The sequence below is a fragment of the Malaclemys terrapin genome, chromosome 4, assembly GCF_027887155.1.
Source record: "Malaclemys terrapin pileata isolate rMalTer1 chromosome 4, rMalTer1.hap1, whole genome shotgun sequence".
NCBI lineage: Eukaryota > Metazoa > Chordata > Testudines > Emydidae > Malaclemys > Malaclemys terrapin.
In genome coordinates this window covers 80148797-80175202 of record NC_071508.1, presented here as the reverse complement: position 1 = coordinate 80175202, position 26406 = coordinate 80148797, and the positions used below count along the sequence as shown (strand labels likewise).

The 26406-nt window shown below is 48.9% G+C and overlaps 1 long non-coding RNA gene across 1 annotated transcript; it reads right to left on the bottom strand.

Moving 5' to 3' along the window:
• Positions 1-597: 597 nt before the first annotated feature.
• Positions 598-7298, bottom strand: LOC128837294 (uncharacterized). Its single transcript, XR_008444925.1, has 2 exons — positions 6535-7298; positions 598-3012 (listed from the first exon to the last, which is right to left on the bottom strand). It is a non-coding gene; the product is annotated as an uncharacterized LOC128837294 (long non-coding RNA).
• Between the last annotated feature and the right edge of the window lie 19108 nt (positions 7299-26406).

The window sequence follows — 26406 nt, the reverse complement described above, 5'->3', positions numbered from 1 at the left end:
CCGCCCCCCCAATTACAGCAAACCCTTTCACCTTTTTGTCCACGAGAGGGGCGGAATTGCTAGTGGCGTCCTTACCCAGCTGAGCGGGCCCCACCATTTCCCGCTTGCTTTTTACTCTCAGCAGATCGACCCTGTCGCTCAGGGAACCCCATCCTGCACCCGGACTCTGGCAGCAGCTGCCCTGCTGATCACAAAGGCAAAGAGCCTGACTCTGGGTCATTTTACCACGGTTTGGACCTCTCATGCCTTGTCAGCCCTTCTGCGTAGGGGCACAACCCAAGTCTTTTCGGCCCATCGTCAGCAACAGCTAGAGGCTGAACTCTTAGAAGACACTAACCTAATTTTTGAAAGGTGTGGGCCCCTTAATCCAGCTACCTTGCTTCCTGACCTGCCAGTCCTCCAGGATCAGCACGACTGTGTGGAAGTAGTTTATAGCATCTTACAGATAATGGACAACCTGTTTGACGTGCCACTGGACAACCCTGATTGCATCCTCTTCTCGGACGGAAGCTCCTTCTATGCTGATGGTGTTAGCCAAATGGGCTCGTTTCCCCCTGGAGCTGCCCAATTACCCCAAGGAGGCACGGGAGTCGAGAAGACGGCTTCAAGTTCTTTATTGATCAGTCAGCTGAGCGGGTGTCCCCCTCGACTCATGCCAGAGGGAGGAACACACCTTACAAGCACAACTGGGCTTTTTTATACAGAGAGACAAACAACTTAGCGTGTCTAAATTCTGCTAACCTATGCATTGTTTAAATTCAGTTCTAGTAGTAATCAGGATACATCTGTTTAGCTTCCCGTCCTTCACATTCCTTTCCCAGGGTCCGTCCAACCCCCTCCCCTTTTCCATATATCTTCTATACATCCTGTATACGTGCAGCTTCATGCATGGGAAACGACAGTGAGAACTGAGATAAGCATGTTTACTGGGATAACAAGCAGAAGCCGAGATAAACATGTTTTTTGGTTTTTGGGCCTAACAAGATTCCCCCCTAAAAAGCATTTTGAGAGCCTTATGGCCCCCAATCCTCAGCCTTCACCGGCTGGTATAGGGCCATCATTTGTTGGTGTATAATTTGATTAGCCATTCGTCAGACTAATGCAACTACACAGGGAGCTAAGCAAGCTAGGGTTAATAGGGTTGTAATAAAGAGTACAAAGAGAAGAAGGCCTTCTCGGAGCCATCCCAGTTGCGGTAACCAGGACGTGAACCAGTCCATATTCCACCCACCCCATGTTTGGACCGGGACATGGGCTAGCTTCCTCATTTCTTTTGTTAGCTGTTTTACCGCCTTTCCATTATCATCTATTTGTAAACAGCAATTAGATTCGTTTAATTTTGCACAGATTCCTCCTTCTTCTGCCAGCAAATAATCAAGAACTAGATGGTGCTGGTAGAGCACATTCCTCATCTGAGTGGACTGATCGGCCAAAAGATCAAGAGCTGCAGCCGTCTGATTAGTTATTATTTCTAAAATGGCTTGCAGCCTAATTATCCGATTCAAGTTGTAAATGGGCTCCCTTGCCCCTGAGATCCACTCATTAGGATTCCATGTAGCTGGACCATAATGTTTTATAATTCTCTCAGGGGGCCACTCCTGAGCCCCCCATGTTTGGGAGCTTCCGGCGGTCAGGGTGGAATCCATGAACCGCCTTTCTCTAATTAAACCTTAATTCCCAATTTATTTCCCTGCAACTGGGATAATAGAAAGAACAAGGGTCTTATATATCCAACATAACATATCCCAGACCAATTTGGAGGCAATCTTCAGTAGGCATAGGACCCGCAGATCCAATAATGGCCCTTTAGAGCCCAGGTTCCATTAGCAAAGGGGCCATCCCAGGTTTCCTCATTCTCATCGTCCTCTAGATGGTCAAAATATAAAGGATTACCTGGCCCTAAAGGTCCCCCCACCATTCCATCAGCTGAACTGCAATAATCACATCTCCACGCCCCAGCTCCTGCTTTCCAGACTCAATCGCAGCCCCATTTTGGCTGATTGGTGCTAGACCAGAATTGTTTAAAACCCCATACTCGAGTTCCATTTTGATTTTGCCATGCCCATTTGAAACCACCGTACCACGTGGTCCTTGCTAGTGGTATTGTCTAGCTGGCAACTCGTGAATAGGGCGTCAAAGAACCCATCCTGTCCTACCGCCCTGCAACCTTCGGCCGTAGGGTAGTATTGTTTGGAGCATTGCACCCAACTATTATTGGTGAGCCTCACATGGGTCTGGTTCCATTGCCCCTGATATTTAGAGCAGTCATACAGATGACAATAAGGGTCCCAGCAATCAAACCCTGGGGATAGAGTCCAATCACACTTGCTTTCTCCCAAGTACACTCCCTCCCGCCTTGTCCAATTAAGGCAGAGAATACCCTTTCCAGAAGAATACAGTCGCCAGGGGCTACTATCCTCAGTCCAAACCCCCGTTCCATCGTGGACTATACTCAAATTGCTGAGCCACCATTTGGGCTGTACCGGCTGGGCTACCCAAGGCCATTCATTTAATTCCCCTGGGCCTCCGCATACCCAACAGTTACTGAGGTTAATGGATTTTGCAAATGTCTCCCCCCAGCTGTAAAAACCTATTTTCCCAACCATAATAGTGGTGGAAGCACATAAACAAAAATATTAACAATAATTTCATTATCTTTTTCTAAACAGTCCCTTTAGTCCGTCTAAGTACTGATACTCCCAGGTGGAGTCTTCACCTGTGCCACCCCGGGCATCCGGAGCCGGGGCGGGCAGAGGGCTGGTGTCCTCTTCCGCTAGTTCAGTCTCCGGGTTAGGGTTCAGAAACCACTTTACCTGTGTATGGTGTGCCCATTTGTCACTCCCAAGAACTTTGACTGCAGCTTGGCTGATAAGCAAGACAGTATGCGGGCCGTCCCACCGTGGTGTAAGGGGGTCACGCTTCCACTTCTTGACGAGGACCTGATCACCGATCTGGAACGGGTACATGGGCTGGTCCAAGGGAAGGGCCTGAAAAGGCACTGCGTCGATGCAGCTGTAACAAAACAGATTGCAACCCAGAGACCTGTTTCCATAAGGAGTCCTTCCCCATTTCCCAGTTTACATCCTCCCGGAACCCCGGGATAATGGTGAAAGCTTAAGACCCTTACGTGGGGCCCTTCGAATGCGGTAAGGGCGAGTGGTAACGCATCAAGCCACTTTAAACTAGACTCTGTGCATAGTTTAGTGAGGGTATCCTTGAGAGTTCTATTCATTCTTTCCACCTGTCCCGTGCTTTGCGGCCTCCAGGGTGTATGCAACTTCCATTGTATACCGAGTGCCTGGGACACCTGTTGCAAGACTTCAATACAGTCATGAGTGGGGCTGGTCTCATAGGAAACCCAAGGGTCAGGCAATAGGGTAGCTAGGTTGAGGGAGCTAACTGTCCTAAAGGTTAAGTTAGGGGCTAGCAAGGGCCCTACCTCATATCTGGTATGTCGACTGGGATTTAGATGCTTTTCCCCAGCGCCTGTCCCCAGTATTTGAGGCATCCCGTGGGGAACCACAACCTCAGTGTCCCCCCCAGGGTAAACTTTTCAGCCTCCTGTACAAGGAGAGCGGTTGCTGCAACGGCCCATAAGCAGGCAGGCCACCCCTTGGCGACAGGGTCCAAGACCTTTGAATAGTATCCAATGGGTCGCCAGGTTGGTCCTGACCTTTGGCACAGGACTCCAGCTGCCACCCCTCCTCTTTCATGAACGTATAAGGTGAATGGCTTCCGGGAATCTGGGAGGGCTAGAGCGGGAGGCTGAACCAAGGCTTCTTTAAGCTCTCGAAATGCTTTTTCCATTTCCCTGGTCCATTTCCAGTGGAGCAGACCTTCTTTAGTTAAAGACTCATATAGTGGTCTGGCTTTTCCCCCCTAGTCAGGGATCCAGAGCCGACAGAAGCCAGTCAGTCCCAGAAATGCCCTTAGTTCTCGGGGGTTCCGGGGCTGAGGGCTGTTAAGTATAACCTGGATTCTTTCTTTGCCCAAACTGCGACTCCCTTGGCAGAGGTGGTATCCAAGGAAGGTGACCTGCTGCTTAACCAACTGAGCTTTTTCCTTTGATACTTTATACCCCTGTACCCCAAGGTGATTGAGGAGCTCTACAGTTTGCTCCTTGCAGACTGTCTCTGTTCAGTACTCAAGAGCAGATCATCGCAGTACTGATCTATGTTACACGCAGGATGGTTAGCCAGGAATGGGGCCAGGTCCCTTTCTGGCTGGCTGCCAAAAATCTCTGGTGCGCAGGTGAGTCCCTGTGGGACAACAGTCCAAAGATATTGGGCCCTGTAATGGGTGTCCGGATCCTCCCATTCAAAGGCAAACAGTCTCTGCTATTAACTTGTTAATTTGTCTTAGGTCCTGGACCAACCGATACTGCCCATTAGGCTTAGGCACCCCCATTATTGGAGTATTGTATGGGGACGTGTCTTCCTTTAACCACCCGCACTGCAAAAACTTTTGAATCAGGGGTTTTAACCCGATCCGAGTGGTTAGCTTAAGGGGGTATTGTTGAATTCGGACTGGGCTGCTTCCCTCCTTAAGGGAAATATGCACTGGTGTAGCATTCCTGGCTCGGGCCACGCCTCCTTCTTCCGCCCAGACCTTGGGATTTACACCCCCCTCCCAGCAGCTGGCTTCCAGGGAGTGATCTCTAGCATTTATGAGAGCCATCTGGTAATTAGAGGCTTGTTGCTTAGGGATTCTGACTTCCATTGTCCCGTTATCGAATGAGATCTCCGCCTGTAATTTAGTGAGGATATCTCGTCCAAGCAGCGCTATGGGGCAGGAGGGACTGCAAACAAACTGATGGGAAATTTGACGGTCCCCTATTTTTACTAGGAGAGGCAAGGTTTTTTCCAAAGCTGTAGTTTGTCCCTCTATCCCCTGGACTATGGCACGTCCCCGAGCTCTATCTCGGGGAGCCTTATTAAGGGGGAGCAAACTAAGAGTGGCCCCAGTATCAATAAGGGCTTCAATTGGGCGGCCCTCCACTTTAATTTTTACTGTGGGATCCAGGCTGGCAGCTTGTGCTGTCAGGAGGGGCCGCTGGGTTCCCCGACCCCCCCCCTATGGGGAAGACTCCTCCCCTGAACGTCCTGTACTGTTGTAGAGGATGGGAAGGGACGGGGTTTTATCTTTACGTTCCTTTCCCATGGCCTGTCACCGGGGGCATTCATTCTTCCAGTGCCCCTCTTTCCTACAGATAGCGCACTGATTTCGACCCAGGCGGGGGCCCCGCCCCTTCCCCGGTGGCCCTGGCCGTCCCTTAACTTTGTCCCCCCTTTCTTCATATCCTTTCCTTTGGGCCATGGCTAAAACGTGGGCCCCTTTCTTCCGAGAACGGGGGATTCTGTTGCTTCCAATTATATAGATCACTAGTGGTAAAGGGAACATATACCATAGTGAGATTACCCTCAGGGGCTACAGTTTCCTGCAGTGGACACAAATAATTCTGTTGCAGGGGCCCTTGGAGTACCGGGCCACCCTTGCTCCTGGTGTGGTTAGACACCGGGGAGCTCAGAGAGATCGGAGGGGGCTCCCGTTTGGAAAAGTCCTGGTCGCTTGGCTCACCCCTTTCAGTTGAGCCATTATCCTCAGAGGAGGGGGTGGGGATTTCAATTGAGGATACCGGAGCCAGGAGGCCGGGATACAAAGGGGGAGAGGGCATAGGATCAGGGGCAGAGGGAATCACAGCCCGCAGACAAGATTTCTTAACAGGGAAACAGGGTTTCCTAACAGGGGCACGGGCCATTAAGGTTTTAATAGTTTGTGATCTACATTTTTGCAACCATGGGGGATGATTGGCCACAAGGTCCTGCCAAATATCTATATAGGGATATTGGTCCCAATGCCCATCCCAGATCACAATGCTATGTACTGCTTGTACAACCCCTGGTTTGAGCGTCCCGCCCTCGGGCCATTCCACCCCAAATGTCATCCATTCAAGAGTACAGAATTTTACAAGCTTGTCTTTACATAATACAATTCCATAATTAGCCTGGCGTCTAAACGCCTTCCAGTTATGCAGCATACATCCCAGGGGTGTCCAGGAGAAGGTGCTTTGTCCGGACCCCATTATGCTTTACCCAGAGTTTTCCGAGACAGAGATATCAAGAGGGGGAAGAGGTATAGATCTAGTTCTAACTCAGATATCCGCTGGGTCACGAGGTTCGGCTGACCCCCCTTGCAATCAAGATATCCTGGTCATCGGGTTTCCCCTTGCAGGAGTCTTGGGGCGGCTGAAGTCAGCTTAAGCCTCAGACCTGTCAGCAGCACTCATTCATCTTTCACACAGATCCTTTAATCAGTTACAATCTCGGTTTCCAACACACCATTAAGAGGAGAAACAAGATTACCCTTCCTATAGACAAGAGTAATCCCTGAGGTTGCTCCAAGTCCCAATAATTGTTAAAAACGGCCCATGGACTTGTGGAGTTAGTTACGTTTCTCATTGGCCGTTATTTGCTTACCCTTTAACCAAAAACACAACAACAAGACATTTACAAAGCTACAATAATGTTAACATACCTTCCCGTATACAGGCTGCCTAGGGGATTTCCACTGTCCAACCCACACCTCGGGGGCGTTATTCCTCAAACCCAGGAGGTAAACGCACTTACCGCCCGAAGTGGCCGCGTCCGGCAGTCAGACTTCCCCTCCTTCTGAAGCCGTCTTGCTTCCGTGTCCTTCAGAGTTCTCTTTAGAGAGGACGCAGCCGCCCCGGCCGATTGTGACGATCCGAGGCCCGAGCAAAGCAACAGCTCGAGGTGGCCACTCCTCGGAATCGCCCTCGGCCGTCGGTCAGTGCCCTCTACAGGGAGAGAAGTCCCGGCGGAGTCGCCATTTGTTAGCCAAATGGGCTCGTTTCCCCCTGGAGCTGCCCAATTACCCCAAGGAGGCACGGGAGTCGAGAAGACGGCTTCAAGTTCTTTATTGATCAGTCAGCTGAGCGGGTGTCCCCCTCGACTCATGCCAGAGGGAGGAACACACCTTACAAGCACAACTGGGCTTTTTTATACAGAGAGACAAACAACTTAGCGTGTCTAAATTCTGCTAACCTATGCATTGTTTAAATTCAGTTCTAGTAGTAATCAGGATACATCTGTTTAGCTTCCCGTCCTTCACATTCCTTTCCCAGGGTCCGTCCAACCCCCTCCCCTTTTCCATATATCTTCTATACATCCTGTATACGTGCAGCTTCATGCATGGGAAACGACAGTGAGAACTGAGATAAGCATGTTTACTGGGATAACAAGCAGAAGCCGAGATAAACATGTTTTTTGGTTTTTGGGCCTAACAATGGCAAGCGTTTCACCGGTTATGCAGTCACCTCTGAATGGGACATTCAAGAGGCCGCCTCACTGCCAGGCAACTGGGGAGCCCAAGCCGCCGAACTTTATGCCCTGGCCCGAGCTTGCCAGTTGGCCGCTGGTAAGACCGTTACCATTTTTACTGATAGCAAGTATGCTTTTGGAGTTGTGCATTGTCACATCCACCTCTGGAAGTTTCGAGGTTTCCAGACAGCTGCCGGTAAACCCATTCAGCACCTCCCCCTCATCCACAAGCTTTTGGACGCCCTCCAAGAACCCTCGGTCCTGGCTGTAGTTCACTGCCGGGCCCATACTAAAGATGATAGCCCCGTCACCCGTGGGAATGCCCTGGCTGACGCCTCCGCCAAGACGGCTGCCATCTTACCCTTAGCCATGCCCACGTTGGCTATTGCAGCCTCCTCCTTTACTCCACCGCACCCCGTACCAGTACCCGCTGCTGAACTACAGTCGTGGGAGAGCCTCGGAGCCTCTCTGGTCAAAGGGACCTGGCTTATGCCGGATGGCCGAGCCTGCCTCCCTCGCTCCACATACCCCGTGGCAGTTCGCTGGTGTAGGGATATTAAAGAAGGTACTAACAGTGATTCCCCCAAGTGACAGTGACCCCCTCATAATTTGGCCCCCATACTTTAAAATCCAACAGTTTCACCAAGTACAAAAATCTCTTGGGTCTTCTGTTAAAACTTGTAAGCTACTGTCTGTAGAAACCATTGATTATATCTATCCTGTGAAAGATATTTTACTACTATGTAAAACTTACAAACAAGTTAACTGACTTTGTTCTTGAAGTAATTGATACAATGTAAACAAACACTATAAGCTGTTAAGTGACTTTCACTTCATTCAATGGCTCCTAGGACAGACCCCCACCCTCTGTGATTAAAGGGCTGGGAGTCTCAAATGAATTAGCACACACTCTGAAAGTGGTGGAGACAGTAAATTAAAATATGATTAAGGGATGGAATGTATGCTGATGAATGCTTGATATACATGGATGGTTAGGGAGGTGCCAGCCTAGAAAAGGAGTATCCATCGGCCGAAGAATGTGTCAAGTGGATGACCAGAAACCCCCGGAGGGTAAACTGGGACCCACCCCATCACCTGGAAGGATGAGAAACACAAACTTTGGACAGTGTGGAGCCACCAGGAATGTGCCACTTTGGACAGGAATGTGCCATCTGCTGATTGAGTCAGCAACAGCAGGATGAAACAGCTCCCATAGAATAACATAGGAACTAATTCCTATAAGAATGGACTCTAAAGACTGATGACTTTGAGTCTCTGGTTCTGCTGCCAGCCTCCAGGAGCATCAGGTGCACCTGACACAGACTCGGCTCCATCCTCATGACCAAGATACCTGGCCAGTAACTTGGCATGAGCAACTTCTAGGCTGGTAACTATAACACCTATACAGAACTTGAATGAATGATTGTGTGAATGAATCTCTCTCTCTCTCTCTCTCTCTCTGTATATATATATATATAGAATGTATGAGTGTATGTATAAGAAATAAGTAGTCAAACAACGTTGTTTACTTTTATCTTTTGCTTTATCAGTATATTTATAATAAATGTGGCATCTTTGCCTTATCCCTCTTAATAAGATCCTGCTGGTTTTTATTCTATTGGTATAACATTTTGGTGGAGAATTGCGAAAGGGGGAATATTGGTAAAATGCCTCAGTTATTGTGAACATTGGTGTGCACACAGCCGGCTCTATAGAGAGCGGTTCTATTTTTGGTTAACCAAAGCCTACTGACCTCCGGTGGGTAGAGGCTTCATAAAAGAGCTCATAGAAACTTTAAGCTACAATTAATCTTATCCAAAGTGTTCACTGAGAAATCAGGGGTAACAAGAGCCTATAGGGCAAGGTAAAGCTGCTCGCTGAACGAGATCAGGGGTAGCAGGATAAGATAATTTAGGCTGTGTCACTCGCTGCAAGGGTTCAGGGGTGACAAAGGAAACTATACACGTGTTAAAAATGTTTAAGAAAAGACAAGGGAGAACAGTCTCAGAGACAGGAATGGAGTTTGAAGGAGCTCCAACCTCACCTTTTGTAAAAGAAATAACACCCTTTAAACAAATCCTTCAGAGATATGGGCACAGTCCTTAGACTGAACAAGCCCTTGCAGATGCTTGCTCTATTTCAGACCTGGAGGATAGATTGGCCCACTATATCCTCATATGTAAACCCCCAAATGCAGCAAAAAGAGACGCTGCAGGGATCTGGCTGCTGTGGGAGGCTTGTAATGACAGCTACCTCCGCCTAACAGCCTGTACAGAGGAAAACTTACTGTTTCTCGCTCTGATCCTGGGAAGGATTTTTATATTTGGTGGATGAACCCTCGGTGGTAAAAGCCCGAGCAATACAGAGGGAAGCTTAGCATCTCTCCCTCTGGCCCAAAGTGGGTTAAAATCATAAGATACAAATCTTGTTCTGTTAAACCAAACTCTGAAGAATATAGGAGTTTGGGCAGTGTAGTGTGGTTTATGTTTGTTTGTTTGTTTTGCTTTGTTTTGTTTTTCTTGTGAGTGATATTGTGGTCATTTCACAATATTGAAAGAAATGTTTAAGGAAAGGGACCAGGAAGGGTGGGGGCTGGTTGAGAAGCCCACCCTCCTTGCTAAATTGGTAGTGGAACATAGCTTGTGCCCATGGAAAGGAAAGGTTCATTGGAAAAAGCAGGATCAGGCCCAGACAAGCAGGCAAGCAACAGATAAAGAAATTGGTTGGAAGCCTTAAGGGCATAGTGGCAGGAGTAAGAAAGCAATAAGTGCAAGCATGAATCCCTGGAACAATACTTAAAACGGTAAAATCTAATTGATAAAGGTGTCATTTTGGGAGATAAACAGTAATTTAAGGAAAGACCCTGAAAAGTTAACTCTACAGAGGCCGAACAGAATTAAGCAGTTAAACTTTGTGAAAATGCTAGAAAGTACCATGTTAAAGAGAAAAGGAATTCTTGGTTTCTTTGCAGCCATTCTGAAGGAAAAATGGGCCCTTTTCCAAAGGAATGTCTGTAAATAATCCAGGTATTTGAAATAATTTGACTATGAACAAATTAGTCAAATTTGTTAAAAACATGAGGGGATTCTATTGGAACTTAACTGACCCAAATGTATGAAGGGAATATAATCTATGTACAGCTATGTAAAAACAGCAATGTAGAAAAGATGTTAAGGGAAAGAAAATGTGTATGTATCTATTTGTCTGTGGAAATATGTAAAGTTCTAAGAACCTAAACCAACACATCTGGTTTGTAAAACTCCTGTTTTGTAAGTTTAAGATAAATTACTTTTGTTTTGTTTTAAATAATGCCACTAAAAATCCATTTAACTATTTGATTCAAAGTTGCAAAACTGACAGACCTTTTTGCCAGACACAGCTAATCAGTGTTGGCTGGCTTTTGGGATTTGGCATTTAACCCTTAAGGGGTAACTCGGTGCTTTACAAAATTTAAAATGTTTTTAATAAAAACCAAAGTTGTGACCGCAGCAGGGCAGTCAAAATCAGGAGAATAGGAAAAGATTCTGGATTCTTGTTTGTTTGTTTGTTTAGTTGTTTTTGTGTGTGTAACAAAATAGCAAATGAGAGCTGTAGTAAAAGAATAAGAAATTAACAGTGCCCCTCTGAAGCAACAGCAGGGGTGAGGTGCACAAAACAAAAAGAAGCAGTGCTAGAAACACTGAGCCTTAAGATGGCTCTGTGTAATCAGACTGTCACTTTGACGAGGGTACATGAAAACTCTGTAAAAACAAAAGGAAGCAGCTGCAGTTTGGCTTCTATGGAAGACCTGTAACAAGGTATTCCTTCAATTGGCTACATGCAAAAATTAAAAACTGCACCAAGATTTACAAGCCTCTGCTGCAAAAGCAGAGAAATAAAATGTATGTCCATTAGTACCCAAATCCAGTTAGATGTCCTTAAGGTTGGGTACAGAGAGTTAAAACAGCACTCTCAAATCTTACAGCAGCAGTAACATCAGAAGAAGGAACATTTAAGACCCCAGAAGGGGCAGATTTTTGGGACCCCTCTGGAAATTGGGAAGGGAGATATTTGGGTAAATTCCTCCTTCCAGGGCCAGAATGCCCTTGCAACAGTAATAACAGTGCCTGCTTCTGCCTCAGACCTCCAGGCCATGGCAAAGTGGCTGGGGATTTTAAAATGAAAAAAAAAAAAAATTTAACTCACAAGAAATGCACCACTTAATTAGCATTTGTGCAGCCCCAAGTATCAAACACACTGTGGCAGAGACCAAGCAGGTTCTGCCAGGGTGAAAGCATTGTGCTAATTTGTTTCCAAGCTTCTATCTTTCAGGCTCTGAACCAGAACATCAGGAGAGCTGGTACCAGCTGAAGAGTTATAAAAGACCATGGTTATAGTGTCGCGACAAATTCTGTGTTCAGTGTTGCATGTTCTGTGTCTGTCTCTAGTGGTGTCCTGTGCTAGCATTGGGTCCAGAGAAAAAGGGGATACTACACTAGACAAGACAAATGTCTTTTCTTCTACTTCCCCCATATCCATCCAACTTATCAATCACCACTTGTGTCCAAAAGACTTTGGTCCCCAGTGCATCAGGTTTATTTTTTGTTAGGTTCTCTAATAGTCATTTTGTTGTTAATTTTTGTTATTGATACATTTGTATTGTTAGTTACATTTGCTTGTACTGTTAATTCCACACTTTCCTCTATGCACTCTGTATTCTACTTCCCCAAGCCCTGAAGGGTAGTTCTTGGGCCCCCATAACCTGTAAGACCTTGGCCCATAATTGTATGGCCCCATCTTTCAGGTCCCCAAAAACCTCTGAGAACAACTGTTAGAAATAGGGGATTCTGCATTAAAAAGGTCCTAACCTCAGTAACTTTTATTGTTTGATGACTATTGCAGCATCAAACTTGGACCTCATTTTATTTGTCAATGTACCTAATTATTGTAATGGTTTTAGGTTTTATTGTATTCCCAATTATTATAATTAATTGTTTGCATTTCTGTTTATATTATATCTGGTGTTTAGTCAATTGTAATGATTTTAGTTATACTCACCTGCTTATAATTGTTTGATTTGTTTACAACAGATCACCTGTGCCCTACAATGACAACAACTACTGTACTGTAATGATCATAGATCAAGGGGCGGAGTGTTGTAGGAGCAGCAGTGATCTGTATGTAAATGGCTATAGCTATGGGATGCACTGAAATGCAGATACTTGCCCTATCTACTTTGGAACACTAAATGTTTTGGGTAATATATAGGTTTTAATGCATTTGTTAAAACAAAGGAAATGATCTCTGTTTAATACTTACCAATATGACTGGATGCAGTATGTTTCCAGAACTGTGAAAGCAGACTTGTTAATTGGGAAAATAATTGTAAAAATAGCACATCAACAGTCTCTGGAGGCAAAGGTATGGAAGGTTAGCCCACTCCCCATATTACACATGGGATCATTCTGGCTGCCTCGGACCTCGAGCCAGTGGGCTGGGGAGGGAGGAAAACTATTGGACACTAGAGGTTGTACCGAATGGACTCCTCAAAAGTGGCTATGCCTCACCTTACCTGTTGCCCCAGAGCCTTGTAGTAAAGATGTTTCATTGGGATCATGTATGTGGGATGAATTGGACAATGACACCAAAGTATTTTACAATGGACAATGTGTATGTATCCACTCATGGGAGGAAGTATTTTGGGAGGATGGGAGTGTTAGCAACCCCCCCAGTAGATGAATGTAAATGATTCTCTGGATGGTCCCCGACTACCACTGGCATCCTATCAGTAATGCTACACCCCTTGATAGTAGTCTTGATATTAAATTGTATTTGTATAATTGGTATGTATGGCATGTGTTTTCAGATAAACAGAATGTATGCTAAATTGGAATCACAAACACGTTGCCTCACAGTACCTTCTCTCAAACAGGTTAAAAAGAAAGTGACACTAACGATTATATAAATATCGTAGTGTCAAAAGGGGGATTATGTAGGGATATTAAAGAAGGTACTAACAGTGATTCCCCCAAGTGACAGTGACCCCCTCATAATTTGGCCCCCATACTTTAAAATCCAACAGTTTCACCAAGTACAAAAATCTCTTGGGTCTTCTGTTAAAACTTGTAAGCTACTGTCTGTAGAAACCATTGATTATATCTATCCTGTGAAAGATATTTTACTACTATGTAAAACTTACAAACAAGTTAACTGACTTTGTTCTTGAAGTAATTGATACAATGTAAACAAACACTATAAGCTGTTAAGTGACTTTCACTTCATTCAATGGCTCCTAGGACAGACCCCCACCCTCTGTGATTAAAGGGCTGGGAGTCTCAAATGAATTAGCACACACTCTGAAAGTGGTGGAGACAGTAAATTAAAATATGGTTAAGGGATGGAATGTATGCTGATGAATGCTTGATATACATGGATGGTTAGGGAGGTGCCAGCCTAGAAAAGGAGTATCCATCGGCCGAAGAATGTGTCAAGTGGATGACCAGAAACCCCCGGAGGGTAAACTGGGACCCACCCCATCACCTGGAAGGATGAGAAACACAAACTTTGGACAGTGTGGAGCCACCAGGAATGTGCCACTTTGGACAGGAATGTGCCATCTGCTGATTGAGTCAGCAACAGCAGGATGAAACAGCTCCCATAGAATAACATAGGAACTAATTCCTATAAGAATGGACTCTAAAGACTGATGACTTTGAGTCTCTGGTTCTGCTGCCAGCCTCCAGGAGCATCAGGTGCACCTGACACAGACTCGGCTCCATCCTCATGACCAAGATACCTGGCCAGTAACTTGGCATGAGCAACTTCTAGGCTGGTAACTATAACACCTATACAGAACTTGAATGAATGATTGTGTGAATGAATCTCTCTCTCTCTCTCTCTCTCTCTGTATATATATATATATAGAATGTATGAGTGTATGTATAAGAAATAAGTAGTCAAACAACGTTGTTTACTTTTATCTTTTGCTTTATCAGTATATTTATAATAAATGTGGCATCTTTGCCTTATCCCTCTTAATAAGATCCTGCTGGTTTTTATTCTATTGGTATAACACTGGCACCATGATAAGGGGGGTCACTACGGCACGCATGCCCTTGTGGACACCATCGCTCGCTTTTGGTATGCTCCAGGCATTCAACCCTACTGCCTGTCAATAGTGAAAGCATGCAGCACATGTCAGCGTAATGGACCTGCTCCGCCTCTTAAAAAAATTAAGGGTGGAAGACCTCCGCCTGCTGCTCCATTTCAACATCTTCAAATTGACTTTGCAGATATGCCAAAGGCTTTTGGGAAAAAGCACCTCCTTGTTTTGGTTTGTCCTCTGACTTTCTGGGTCGAAGCTTTTCCTACTGCTAATTGTACTGCTGCCACAGTGGTGAAGATTCTCCTTAGAGACATTGTACCCCGTTTTGGCATCCCTCTCGTGCTTGACTCAGATTGTGGACCTCACTTTACTGGTCATGTCCTTGGCCGTTTAGAACAAGGACTGGGCATTTCACACTCCTTTCATACACCGTACCACCCTCAGTCTAGCGGGAAAGTTGAGCGTATGAATAGGGAGCTTAAGTTTACATTGGCTAAATACTGTCAGGAAACAGGATTAAAGTGGCCTCAGGTACTTCCCTTGGTCCTGTTTCACCTTCGTACTCGCCCAACCCGTGTATTGGGATTATCCCCCTTTGAACTGCTCTATGGACACCCCCCTTTCAAAGGCGGGGCGCTACCACGTGCTGATGTTTCACTATTGGGAGGGGATCATATGACCGCGTGCCAGTTTCTCTCCCTACAGGCTCGCCTCCATACCCTTTGGAAAGCCTCGCAGTTTTCCCAGACCGTGCCGCTGGAAGAACAGATCCACCCGTTCCAACCAGGGGACTTCGTCTGGGCCAAAAAGTTCGTTCGTGGCAACACCCTCCAGCCGAGGTTTACTGGACCCCACCAGGTTCTTTTAACAACCCAGACTGCAGTGTTCCTGGAAGGACACAAATCCTGGATCCACCACTCCCACGTCAAGCCAGCCGTAGTGGACCACAGTGACGGACCAGCAGCTCTTGCCACCACTGAGGACACTGCCTCCGACCAGTGGACCAGCTTACCTCTTTCAGACATCAAACTTAAATTGACTCGGAAAAAATGAGAGGACCTTTTATTCTGACAACTGTATGTTTTTTATTATGCCTTTTTAGTTTATTTTCTGCTTATGAAGACAATGCTTTTATTAGATATTCCCACTAGGTTAAAACTCGTATTTTAGGAAATAGAAGTAATTGCTGGGTATGTACTCAATTTCCAGTAAATGCAGAACAGGGACTCCCCTTCACACCCATTCCCCTGACCACTGCTAATATGACTTGGATGCCACCGGCTAGAGTAAAAGATCCAGTCCAACACAATCTTACATGGGACAAAACAGGAGTGCCAATTAACAGATATCTCAGGGTAACCAATCAGACAGGATCACTGTGTTTTGTTAAAGAAAAGGGGTCAACTTTTGTGGGAACAAGTAAATGCAACATGTATTTTAATGGCACCGCCTTTAGTAAAAATCTTGGCTTCAAGCCTTGCGCATCCCACTTATCCCATATGTGGATCCCTCACCCCGATCCAACTTTTTCATGGGTGGGCAGGCCTTCAGAACCAGCTTTTAAGAAGCCCTGCTCAGATCACGAGGGTGTCCAACTAATTGCTAAGGGACATACGATTGCCTTCTACAACTGCTCAAGCAGTACTACACTGCCCTTTGAAAACACCACTACCAAATTGTGCCTCTGCAGTTCGCACAACGACCCCTCTGTGTTACCAGGGGAACAGTGGTCCAACGGGTGGTGGGTTACCTCCTACTTTGAGAAATGGAATACCCGAAATGCATTGTATGGAACATACTGGGTGTGCGGGCCCAAAGCTTATTACTTTCTCTCCCCTGATTGGGCAGGGTCATGTTATTTAGCGTGGCTAACACCGCCTTCTCGCATCTCCCTCACTCCCCCTCATTTTCCCCACGTTCGTAACATCCGTGAAACCTTCAGAGATATTAATATCCGTGATGGTTTGTCGTGGCAGCGGTGGGCTGGTCTCATTAGCTTGAGGGGTGGTGTCATCCGTCTACAGGGACTACTAGAATCTTTAACCAATGAAACTGCGACCCTATTTGAGAATCAGGCCGGGGAAATGTCCCAGCTGCGCCAGTTAGCTTTGCAAAACCGAATGGCTTTAGACATAATGTTAGCAGCCCAGGGAGGAACTTGCGCCCTCATAAATGAAGAATGCTGTGTTTTTGTAAATGACACCTACTCTGACACTTTTCAACGTACCAAACATCTAAGGGAAATAGCTAAGAACTACTCCTCTGGCCAGCCACCTTATGATTGGTGGGGAGCCTTATAGAATTGGCTGCCTGGATTTGGGTGGGTTAAAAAACCTCTTGGTGGGTATTGTTGGGGCCATAGTAATCCTTATAATACTGTGTTGCTGTATTCAGTGTGTCCCCTCCCTCATAGACTCATGTAAGTCAGTTTATTCTTTTCCTACTTCAGCCAAGGGCCTTACTCTCTTCGAGTTGGCCCAGGCTGAAATTGCCAAGCAGCCCTTGGCTCCTTAAAATGGGGTGTAGCTTTTGGTAAATAGTTATCCCAAAGCTACAAATGGAGGAATGTTGAGTCTGAACTTTTGATGAGCTTAAACTTAACCCAGACTTGATGTCTCTGTCTGAACTTTTAACCAAAGCTCTGACCTGCGAACTACTCATGACACCCCCCCTCCCCTTAAGTAGCCATCTCCCCTTTTCTCTTTCTGAATTTACATTTTAACCTGTTTTATCCTGTAGAATCTTGATTGATTATGCATGACCATTATGATCTGTTAATCACTTTGTTTACTTCTGTGTATAAATATTGATGCTCACCCCTAATAAACTTGCCACACTTACTCTGAAGCCTTTCAAGCTAAGGATAGTGTGAGCCCGTTGATCAATGAATTGGTGTCTGGTCTCTGACAGATTGTGAGCCCCATACCAACTCCGCACGAACTCGGGTGCTGGAGAGGTGAGTAAGGACTTGCTTTTTACCTAACAAAAGCAATAGGAATGGTGGGAATAAGCCTCTCATATTAGCAACACTCTCATGCTATGTGGGTTCCAGAAACAGGGAAGATACACCCCTACCTCTAATGGTAACGCTGAGTGGGAAATGGTCCCCATCCCCCAGTCACAGAAGTGTTAGATCTAGATGGAGTTGGTGTGCCTGGCCCTGTTGGTAAGGCAGAAGGCTAGGAAAGCTGTTGGGACCAGGGCTGATTCTGTGGTGATGTCAGACATGCACTCTGTGCAGCCTTTTAAGTACACGCAGGAAAGGATGTTACAGACCCTTGCCAGTGCCGAGTGCGTTCCAGGCAGATGATTATGCTAGCCAAATATTTGTAGCACTAAACAACAGACACAAGCTACTCTCTGCACAGGAAAATGACACCCTGCTGAAAAATGGTATCAGCATCGGGTAGCAATATGGTGCACCCTTCAGTGGGTAGTTGACAGCAAACCTCAAGCTCTTTGTCCTGAATCCCACATGACCTTTATACCCTATCTCTTCCCATTGTTTCTGCTTGTCTCCCCCCCCTTCTCACTAGTGCCCCCCCCCCAAGCATTGTCTGTATTGCATTTTCAGATCAGGTAGGGTGACCAGACAGCAATGTGAAAAATCAGAACAGAGGGTTGGGGGTAATAGGAGCCTATATAAGAAAGAGACCCCAAAATCAGGATTGTCCCTATAAAAGCAGGACATCTGGTCACCCTAAGACCAGGTCTTGTCTGATCAGGTGAGTTCTGTTAATACATCTGCAGATTTAAAGTCAACCCAGCTCACTATGGAAGTATTATAGGGAGCTGAAACCCTGCAGCAAAGCACGGCCCCAGTCTGCTAAACATAATTACGGCAATTCTAAGTCAGTTGAAGTATTAACACAAAATGAAGTTACAAAGGCAAACACTATTCCACAGGTAAAGCATAAATGTCTCCAGCATTCTCCAGTTTACTGCACGTACCAGCTGCAGTGACTTTAACACTGATTTAAATGACCATAATGCAATTTCATTAAAATTTTATCTAAAACTGTTACCAGACTTCAGTTTCAAACAAGTTACCATTGTTTCCATAGCATTAGTATTTGCTTCATACTTTTCAGAGCCCTAAATTCAGTCAGAACATTTTCCTTTTTGGAATTCTATGCTGCAGCTTTTTTGCTAAAACCAAAATAACCACCTCACTTTTCTAAAGTCATCCTTTAGAATTGCTGTTTAAGCTTTACAACATCTCTACAAATCAACATAACAAGGAGAGTTTAACTAGAAGGATTACACATTCACAGATCTCCCAACTAAAACCCCTACAGTAGAGTGCTTTGTGGTCACCTGAACTGTTGACCTGGAAATAGAGTGTCAGATTTAAAAAACAGGAGTACTTGTGGCACCTTAGAGACTAACAAATTTATTACAGCATAAGCTTTCGTGGGCTACAACCCACGTCTTCGGATGCATATAGAGTATATGCATCCGAAGAAGTGGGTTGTAGCCCACGAAAGCTTATGCTGTAATAAATTTGTTAGTCTCTAAGGTGCCACAAGTACTCCTGTTCTTTTTGAGGATACAGACTAACACGGCTGCTACCCTGAAACCTGTCGTTATGCAAGATTTAAAGAGACAGAGCATGGACTATCTAGAGCTCTGGTATTTTACCCACCTCTGTGTGGAACTAACTCTTTTAAAAATAGCCTACATTTCTATTGAAGGAATACTGCAGCATACAACACAGCACTGAAGTTCTACATCTGTCCTTGCCTAGGGTTACCATATTTTGTGCCTCCCAATGGAGGACACTCCCGGGGGCCCCGCCTACGCCCCCAGCCCCGCCCCCGCCCCCGCCCCAACTCCGCCCCCTCCCAAAGTCTCCGCCCCCTCCCCTGCTTGAAGCTTGAAGCAGGTAAGGGGGGCGGGGGGGAGGAGGCGCGGCCCAGGCTGGCCCCCGGCGGCGGCCAGCCTGGGTCGGCTCGGGCCCTGGCCGACCACCCCCGGTTCCCAGCCCCGCGGGCCCGGCTCCCAGCCCCGCGGGCCGGCTCCCGGCTCCCGGCTCCCAGCCCCGCGGGCCTGGCCCGGCTCCCCGACCCCGGCCCGGCTCCCAGCCCCGCGGGCCGGCTCCCGGCTCCCAGCCCCGCGGGCCCGGCCCGGCTCCCCGACCCCGGCGCCCGGCTCCCAGCCCCGCAGGCCTGGCTCCCCGGCGCCCGACCCCGTGGGCCCGGACCGGCCCCCGGCCCCGCGCCCAGCCCGGCCTTGCGACCCTGGCCCCCGGCCCGGCACCATGCCCCCGGCCCCACACAAAGAGGCCCCGGCCGAGCCTCCCGATTTTCCCGGACATGCCCGGCTTTTGGGGATTTCCCCCCGGACGGGGTTTGAGCCCCCAAAAGCCGGACATGTCTGGGAAAATCCGGACGTATGGTAACCCTATCCTTGCCTCAAGGCAGAGGCCTTATTTGTATTTGCTAAGCATGCCTGGTACAATCCCCTGTCTGCAACATCATCAAGCTTGTGGCACCAGGTGATTTGTGTTTCTGTTTGGTGACTGGGAATGAGCAGTGATGGGAAGCATCTGGGGCTGACTTTGGTAAATCAGACCTGGCAAACAGCTCAGGCTGTGGTCTTGTTTGATCATAAGCAGAGCAGCATCAGGCCAGGTGTGTGGATGAGAGATCTATGAAGAATGCCCAGACACCGTAGGAAGTAGTACTGGGAATTCAGCAGGGAATGCTATTTCTTTTGGGACAGCACTAACCCCAGTGCTCCAGAGTGGTTGGGTTTTTTTTTTTTTTTTTAAAACAAGGCTTAAATGAAATCCTGCTTGCTAAACATCCCATGGTGCTGTTTGTAAGAATCAAAGCATTAACTTGATGTTCTGGCCAAATTCTAACTCAGGTAATTCTATTTTACCTCCCTAACTCCCCTGAGCAGTGTCTATTGGATATAATATTATTTTACTTCCTGTTTTAAAATGTTGTATAATATTGATGGGTAGCTATTAAATGGCTGCTAAGTTTCACCCCAAAGGTAGTTGCATTTCTATGGCAGGTGAAGTGATTCCTTGTCTAGAGTCCATAATATAATTGGACAAATGATGTTCATGAACGGTAGTATGGAGCTCTAGAAAGTAGGGGCTGGATTCTTTTGACATGCAGCCTGCTGTACCCCCATTTGGGGAGCCCTCTCTGAGCTCAGGTAGCAGCAAATGGCAGTGCATTAGGGATGTTGCTTAGGGAGGTGGTGGAATCTTCTTCCTTAGAGGTTTTTAAAAATCAGGCTTGTTGAAGCCCTGGCTGGGATGATTTAGTTGAGGTTGGTCCTGCTTTGAGCAGGGGGTTGGACTAGATGACCTCCTGAGGTCCCTTCCAACCCTGATATTCTATGATTTGTTATAACACCACACCCGGATGCCCTTTTTTAAATCTGCAGGTGGCTATGAAATTCCATGAAGCATCAGCGTAGCCAGAAGCAGCTGAGCTGCACAGTCTGAGCCCAGAGCCCTTTCACTCAGTGTAGGGAGGGGGACCCTACAGGGGTCAGTGCCCTTAGATTGTGACTACCATGGGTCCTTGCTGGGAGCCACACCTGCCTGCTGTGATAGTGCACAGTGGGATGTGGATAAGCAGAGCAGCGTGTGTGTGTGTGGGGGGGGGCGGGGGGGGGCGTGCAGGCACGAGGTTACTCTCATTAACACATTGTTAGAGACAAATTAACAAGCTGCATGCTTGTTTGCTCCATTTCCTTTCTGGTGACCCTGACTGGCAACTTCCTCATGCTGACTGGGCAGCAGGCAGATCTTCAGTCCTGGGTGCGGCTGCTACCAGGACTGCCTCTTAAATGTCTGGGATGTGTCTGAGAAGCAGGAAGGTCCCTGGCCAGTGTTTGGCTAGAGCCCACAAGAGACCCAGAGTATATCTAAGCAGCAAAAGCTGTGGCCAGGCCAGCCTACCTGAGCTACCTTGAATCCAGATAGTGAAGCAGTACAGCGCAGACTTCAGAGCGAGCTAGCAAGCCCAGTATGTACCCAAGGTCTGTGCCAGGCTTGTATCACATGCTATGAAAGTATTCACTGGTATTGTTACCTGCACTAGCTGGATACAAGCTGGTCTGGGTACGTTACTCCATGCAGACCATTTGCTGTGTAGACATATTCAAGTCTCCAGAAGCTCTTGGGGGGGGGGCACTGAATTAGCTCATATATATAGACAGCAACAAAACCCCCTGACTGGCCCCCTCCCAGTCCTGTTTCTAACACATCCAGCAGTCTGACAAAAAAATGAATCACTAACTCCAGCTGCAATCACAAAATGCTCACTGGAGTCAGCAGATGGGCAGCAGCCCTCACCTGCTCTTCCAGTCCTGGCCTCCCCCAGCTCTGCCAATGTACCTCAATCCTGACCCATAAGCCATCCTGCTAACCTAAGTTGCCATCTCACCTCTGCTGGTGCTGTTCAAAGTAGTCTTGTCCTTAGCTGTCAGGATCATGGAGCTGAGAGGGCAGGGAAACGGTCACATGGAATAGCAGGGGCTGCTGTAGGACAGGCCTGAGGTGCATTGGCAGACCTCAGGTGGGGATGGAATAGCATGGCTGCGGGAAGAGCTGCCCCTGAGGGGCACAATTCCCTTGTGGCAATGGAAATATCCCTGGCCCCGCTTGCTGAGTGTGCAGGTTGTGTCTGACAGGCCTGTGCTGGCACAAGATTGATGTCCTTTTTGTTCCTGATAAGGATCTGAACTCTCCTCTGGGTTCCACGTAGCAATTCTTTTATCCTTTCTGATAGTGGCATCCATGCTATGAGAGTCCTCAGAGGCGCATCAATCGCGGGGCTGCAGGCAGGGTGGCTGCTATCGGCAGAGATGATGGAAAAGCTACAGGAGCAGCTGTCATTTCTCCCTGTTTGCGTATTGCTCTCAGGCTATCAGCAGGACGTTTTCCTCCAGACACCTATCAATCTACCATGGCATAGCTCAGCTCTGCCTGCTGAGGCGTGTGCTGCAGTTTGCTCACATGGCCGACCTCTGCTCCATGTCAGCCCCTCTGCCTCCCCTCACATTGGGCCCAGCTTCCAAACTAGCAAAAACACAACCTCAGTTTCTTAGCTCTGTACTGGAGTTGAGGGGATGTAAAACTTCCAGGGCTGCAACCAGGATCAGAGCAGACATGGGCTCAGGCACTGACAGACAAGCCTCTGGTGTTGGCGGGGGGAGGGGGGCGCAGATGGGAGCCCTCAGTAAGAAATGACTGAGTGAAGCTAGTGCAGGGCAGCCCCATTCATTTTTGCAAGGGCTCATACGTTTGACAGTGCAGAAAGCCACTGACCAGTCTAGTGTCCTCTGCATAAAAGTTTGTCTCCTGTCCAAGGCCAGTGGAAAGGTGTCCATTGGCTCCAGCAGGGCTGTCACTATTCCATATCCTGGTCTGAAACCTGACTGAGGAAGAATACTGGATAGAAGAAAGCTCCCCTTGGAGAGTGGATGCCCCATGTTCTCAATGACGAGGCCTACAAAGGAGAGGTTGGAAACAGGGGCAATGGATGAGATTGCTGGTGTCAAATCTAGGCTTCTTCTATTGCATTTTCCAGGATGGCTGAGAGTCACCTTTGAAGGAGGCGATGATTATCTCCATTATCATGGGGCCCAGATGCTCTTTCCTTGCCCTTGCCATCCAGGAGGGAAGGACTCAGTTTCATAGGTAGGACTGTGCTAGCAATGGTGAAGAAATTTTAGAGGAAGAAAGCAGGTGGGATCCTGTGAAAACTGATCTGCCCAAGCCTACCCTGCTCAGTAAACACTCCAGGTCTCTGCTTCTGTCACTGAATGAAGGTGCTTGGAGTTTTTCCATCATTCCTCTCTGGACTGTCCCAAATGGCTGTTCACCATGCGAGGCTAGACCATGTCACTGTGTGTAGGACTTGGGATAGGGACAGCAAGAGGACAAGGAACAGCGTGACTAGATTATAAGTGTGACCATTGTGCAGTGACAGAAATAAAGGAACTGGAGGGGCTGGAGTCTGTGCTAAACCCCAGGCCTCCAGAGTGATGTGCTTCATGAGGGGCTCGGAGAGCAACGGATGGCAGAGACTGGCAGTAGGAGACTCATCAGGAGGTGTTCCTCTTTTTCCCCTTTTCCTGGCAGAGGAAGCTGAGCTGCTGTGTCTGACAGCCCAGCCTCTGTGTCCCCAGCAAGTTCTCACCTGTTCTACCACAGACCGTTTTACTGCTCCCTTCATTGTGAGTTATTACAGGTAAAGGGCTCACACCTCGGGATTCCAGAGGGGGACTTGGAGTTCAGCCTGTGCCCTTAAGGTCAAGTGGGATGCAGTGGGACCTGGAAAATACAGTGGCACAGCTGAACTAGTGGGAACAGGGGCATAGCATCAGCCAGTGGGGAAATCCAGTGCCAAGATAGATGGGGGTGGGGGGGTGGAAAGAGGAGGGGAGAGCAGGAACATGGCATCGGATGGCAGGCAAATCCATTAAACTCCTGAACTAGAGAGAGCAGGAACCTAGTGCCAGCAGGGGCATGGTGCCAGGTGACTGGCACAGCTGTTATCTGTCAGGCACATGGGCATTTCCAGTGTGAGGTCTACAGAGTTCATAATCTGGAGAGGCATTTTGGATTGTACCTTAATTCTGCCCCTGCCACCTCCCTGGCCCCTTCTGTACATAATCCGCCCCACATGATTTGGGAATCATTCCTTGAGGAGTATATACACAACCTCAGCCTATCGCATCTCAGTGTCTATAGTGCCTATCACTATAGTACCCAGGTCTTAAGTTCCTGCTCTGGGCAGTTTACTGATAAATTGACAGCAGGGGGCGTCCAAATGCAATAGATTGTCTCCCTGTGCAGATGCTGTGCTTTGGGGCTTGGATGAAAGGGACTGAGCACATGAATGAATAGGGTGCCCAGACAGCAAGTGTGAAAAATCGGGACGGCGGTGGGGGGTAATAGGATCCTATATAAGAAAAAGACCCAAAAATTGGGACTGTCCCTATAAAATCGGGACATCTGGTTGCCCTGTGAATGAAGCCTCCTCTGAGACACTGAAGCAGGTGCCTCAGCAGGGGTCTGGGGAGGAGGCTGCTTCCTGCTGAGCAGCCTCCTAGGGGCGGGGCGACTTTCTGCATGCTGAGAGCCCTGTGGAGAGGCAGGGGTGCTTTACTGCCCTCAGCCCATGTTGTGTGTATAAAAAGCAAGTTTAGCAGCAATGAATTGGTTTTGGGTGTGAAGAATCGGAGCCCACCCCTCACCATTGCTGCTCCAGGACTGGAGGTTTGGCAGCTCCTTGTCTGAAAGCGTGCAATGGGAACCCAGGAGGAGATGCTGTGGGTGCAATGGCTGGTGTCTGATACTCTAGGGCTTGCTAGGGAGAGGGAGACGAGGAGAATGTGTGAGGGGTGAGAGTGGAGGTGGAGACACGAGCTCTGCAGCTACCTAGCTCCCCCAGGGCTCCGGGGGTGGGTGCGCTGTAGGGCCTTTTGAAGAGAAGATGGGCTGGGGAATTGCTGAGCAGTATTACTTGCAAAGGGAATCCTGTGGGACTAAGGATGCATCTGAGTGGAGTGGGCTGTAGTTCCTACCCCTCCTGGAATAGCAGCTGCTTGAGACAGCAGGGTTCTGTCTCTCCCCCGCCCCAGTAATGAGTGTCTATTCCCCCAAGTCAATAGGAGACATTTGTCTCCTGCAAGAGCAGCATTGGGCCTCTAGCCGTGATCTAGGGCAGGAGCAGAACCCCCCTCCTCCTATACAGTCATTCAGCAGGCAGGAGGCCTGGTCCCTAGGCTCTGCCTCCCTAGTGCTCTAGACCAGGGGTCTCAAACACGCTGCGGCCCGCGAGCCCCTCGCAGCCCCCCGCCCTCCCCTAGTGTTTACCAGAGCGGCGGCCGGACGTGCACCAGGAGCAGGGCAGGCTCTCTGCCTGCCCTGCTCCCACGCCGTTCCGGAAAGAGGCTGGAACGTGGGGCAGGGGAGCGGAGTAGGGTTACCATACGTCCGGATTTTCCCGGACATGTCTGGCTTTTTGGGCCTCAAATCCCCGTCTGGGAGGAAATCCCAAAAAGCCGGACTTGTCTGGGAAAACAGGGAGGGAGGGACTGCCGGGGCCGGCGGGGCTGGGCTGGGCCGGGCCGGGGCCGGTGGTGCGGGGCCGGGAGTGCTTGGCTGGTAGTCGGGCCTGCCCGGCGGTGCTCGGCCGGGGGTCAGGCCCGGCGGTGCAGAGCTGGCGGTGCGGGGCCCAGGGCCGGCCGTGCGGAGCCGGGGGCCGGGGGCTGGCGGTGTGGAGCTGGGGCCAGGCGGTGCTGGGCCAGGGGCTGGCGGTGCGGAGCCGGGGGCCAAGCAGTGCTCGGCCGGGGGCCGGCGGTGCGGAGCCGGGGGTGCTCGGCCCAGGGGCCGGGGCCCGGCGGTGCGGTGCTTGGCCCAGGGGCTAGGGCCCAGCGGTGCGGTGCGGGCGGTGCTCGGCCCGGGGGCTGGAGCCAGCGGTGCGGGGCCGGCGGTGCGGAGCTGGCGGTGCGGGGCCGGGGGCCGGCGCCCCAGGGCCCGAGCCAAGCCGGGCGGGAGACACCGGGGCCAGAGCCTCTTGGCCTGGGCCAGCCGGCCGCCAAAGGGAGCCGCTCGGCTGGGGGGGCCGGACTGGGCTGCGACCCCCGTCCCGCCCCGGCTTGCCTGCTGCTTCAGGCTTTCCGCGAATCAAATGTTCGCAGGAAGCAGGGGTGGGGAGGAGCAGGGGGGGCCAAAGTGTCCAGGGGAGGGGGCGGAGTTGGGGCGGGGCTGGGAAGGGGCGGGGCAGGGGCGGGGGAGGGGCGGAGTTGGGCGGGGCTGGGGCCTGTGGAGTGTCCTCTTTTTGGACACTTAAAATATGGTAACCCTAGAGTGGAGGGGCTGTGTGTTTCTGTTGCTTTAGGCAGCGCCCCCAACAGCTCCCATTGGCTGAGAACGGGGATCTGTGGCCAATGGGAGCTGCTGGAGGCGGTGCCTCAAGCAACAGAAACACACAGCCCCTCCGA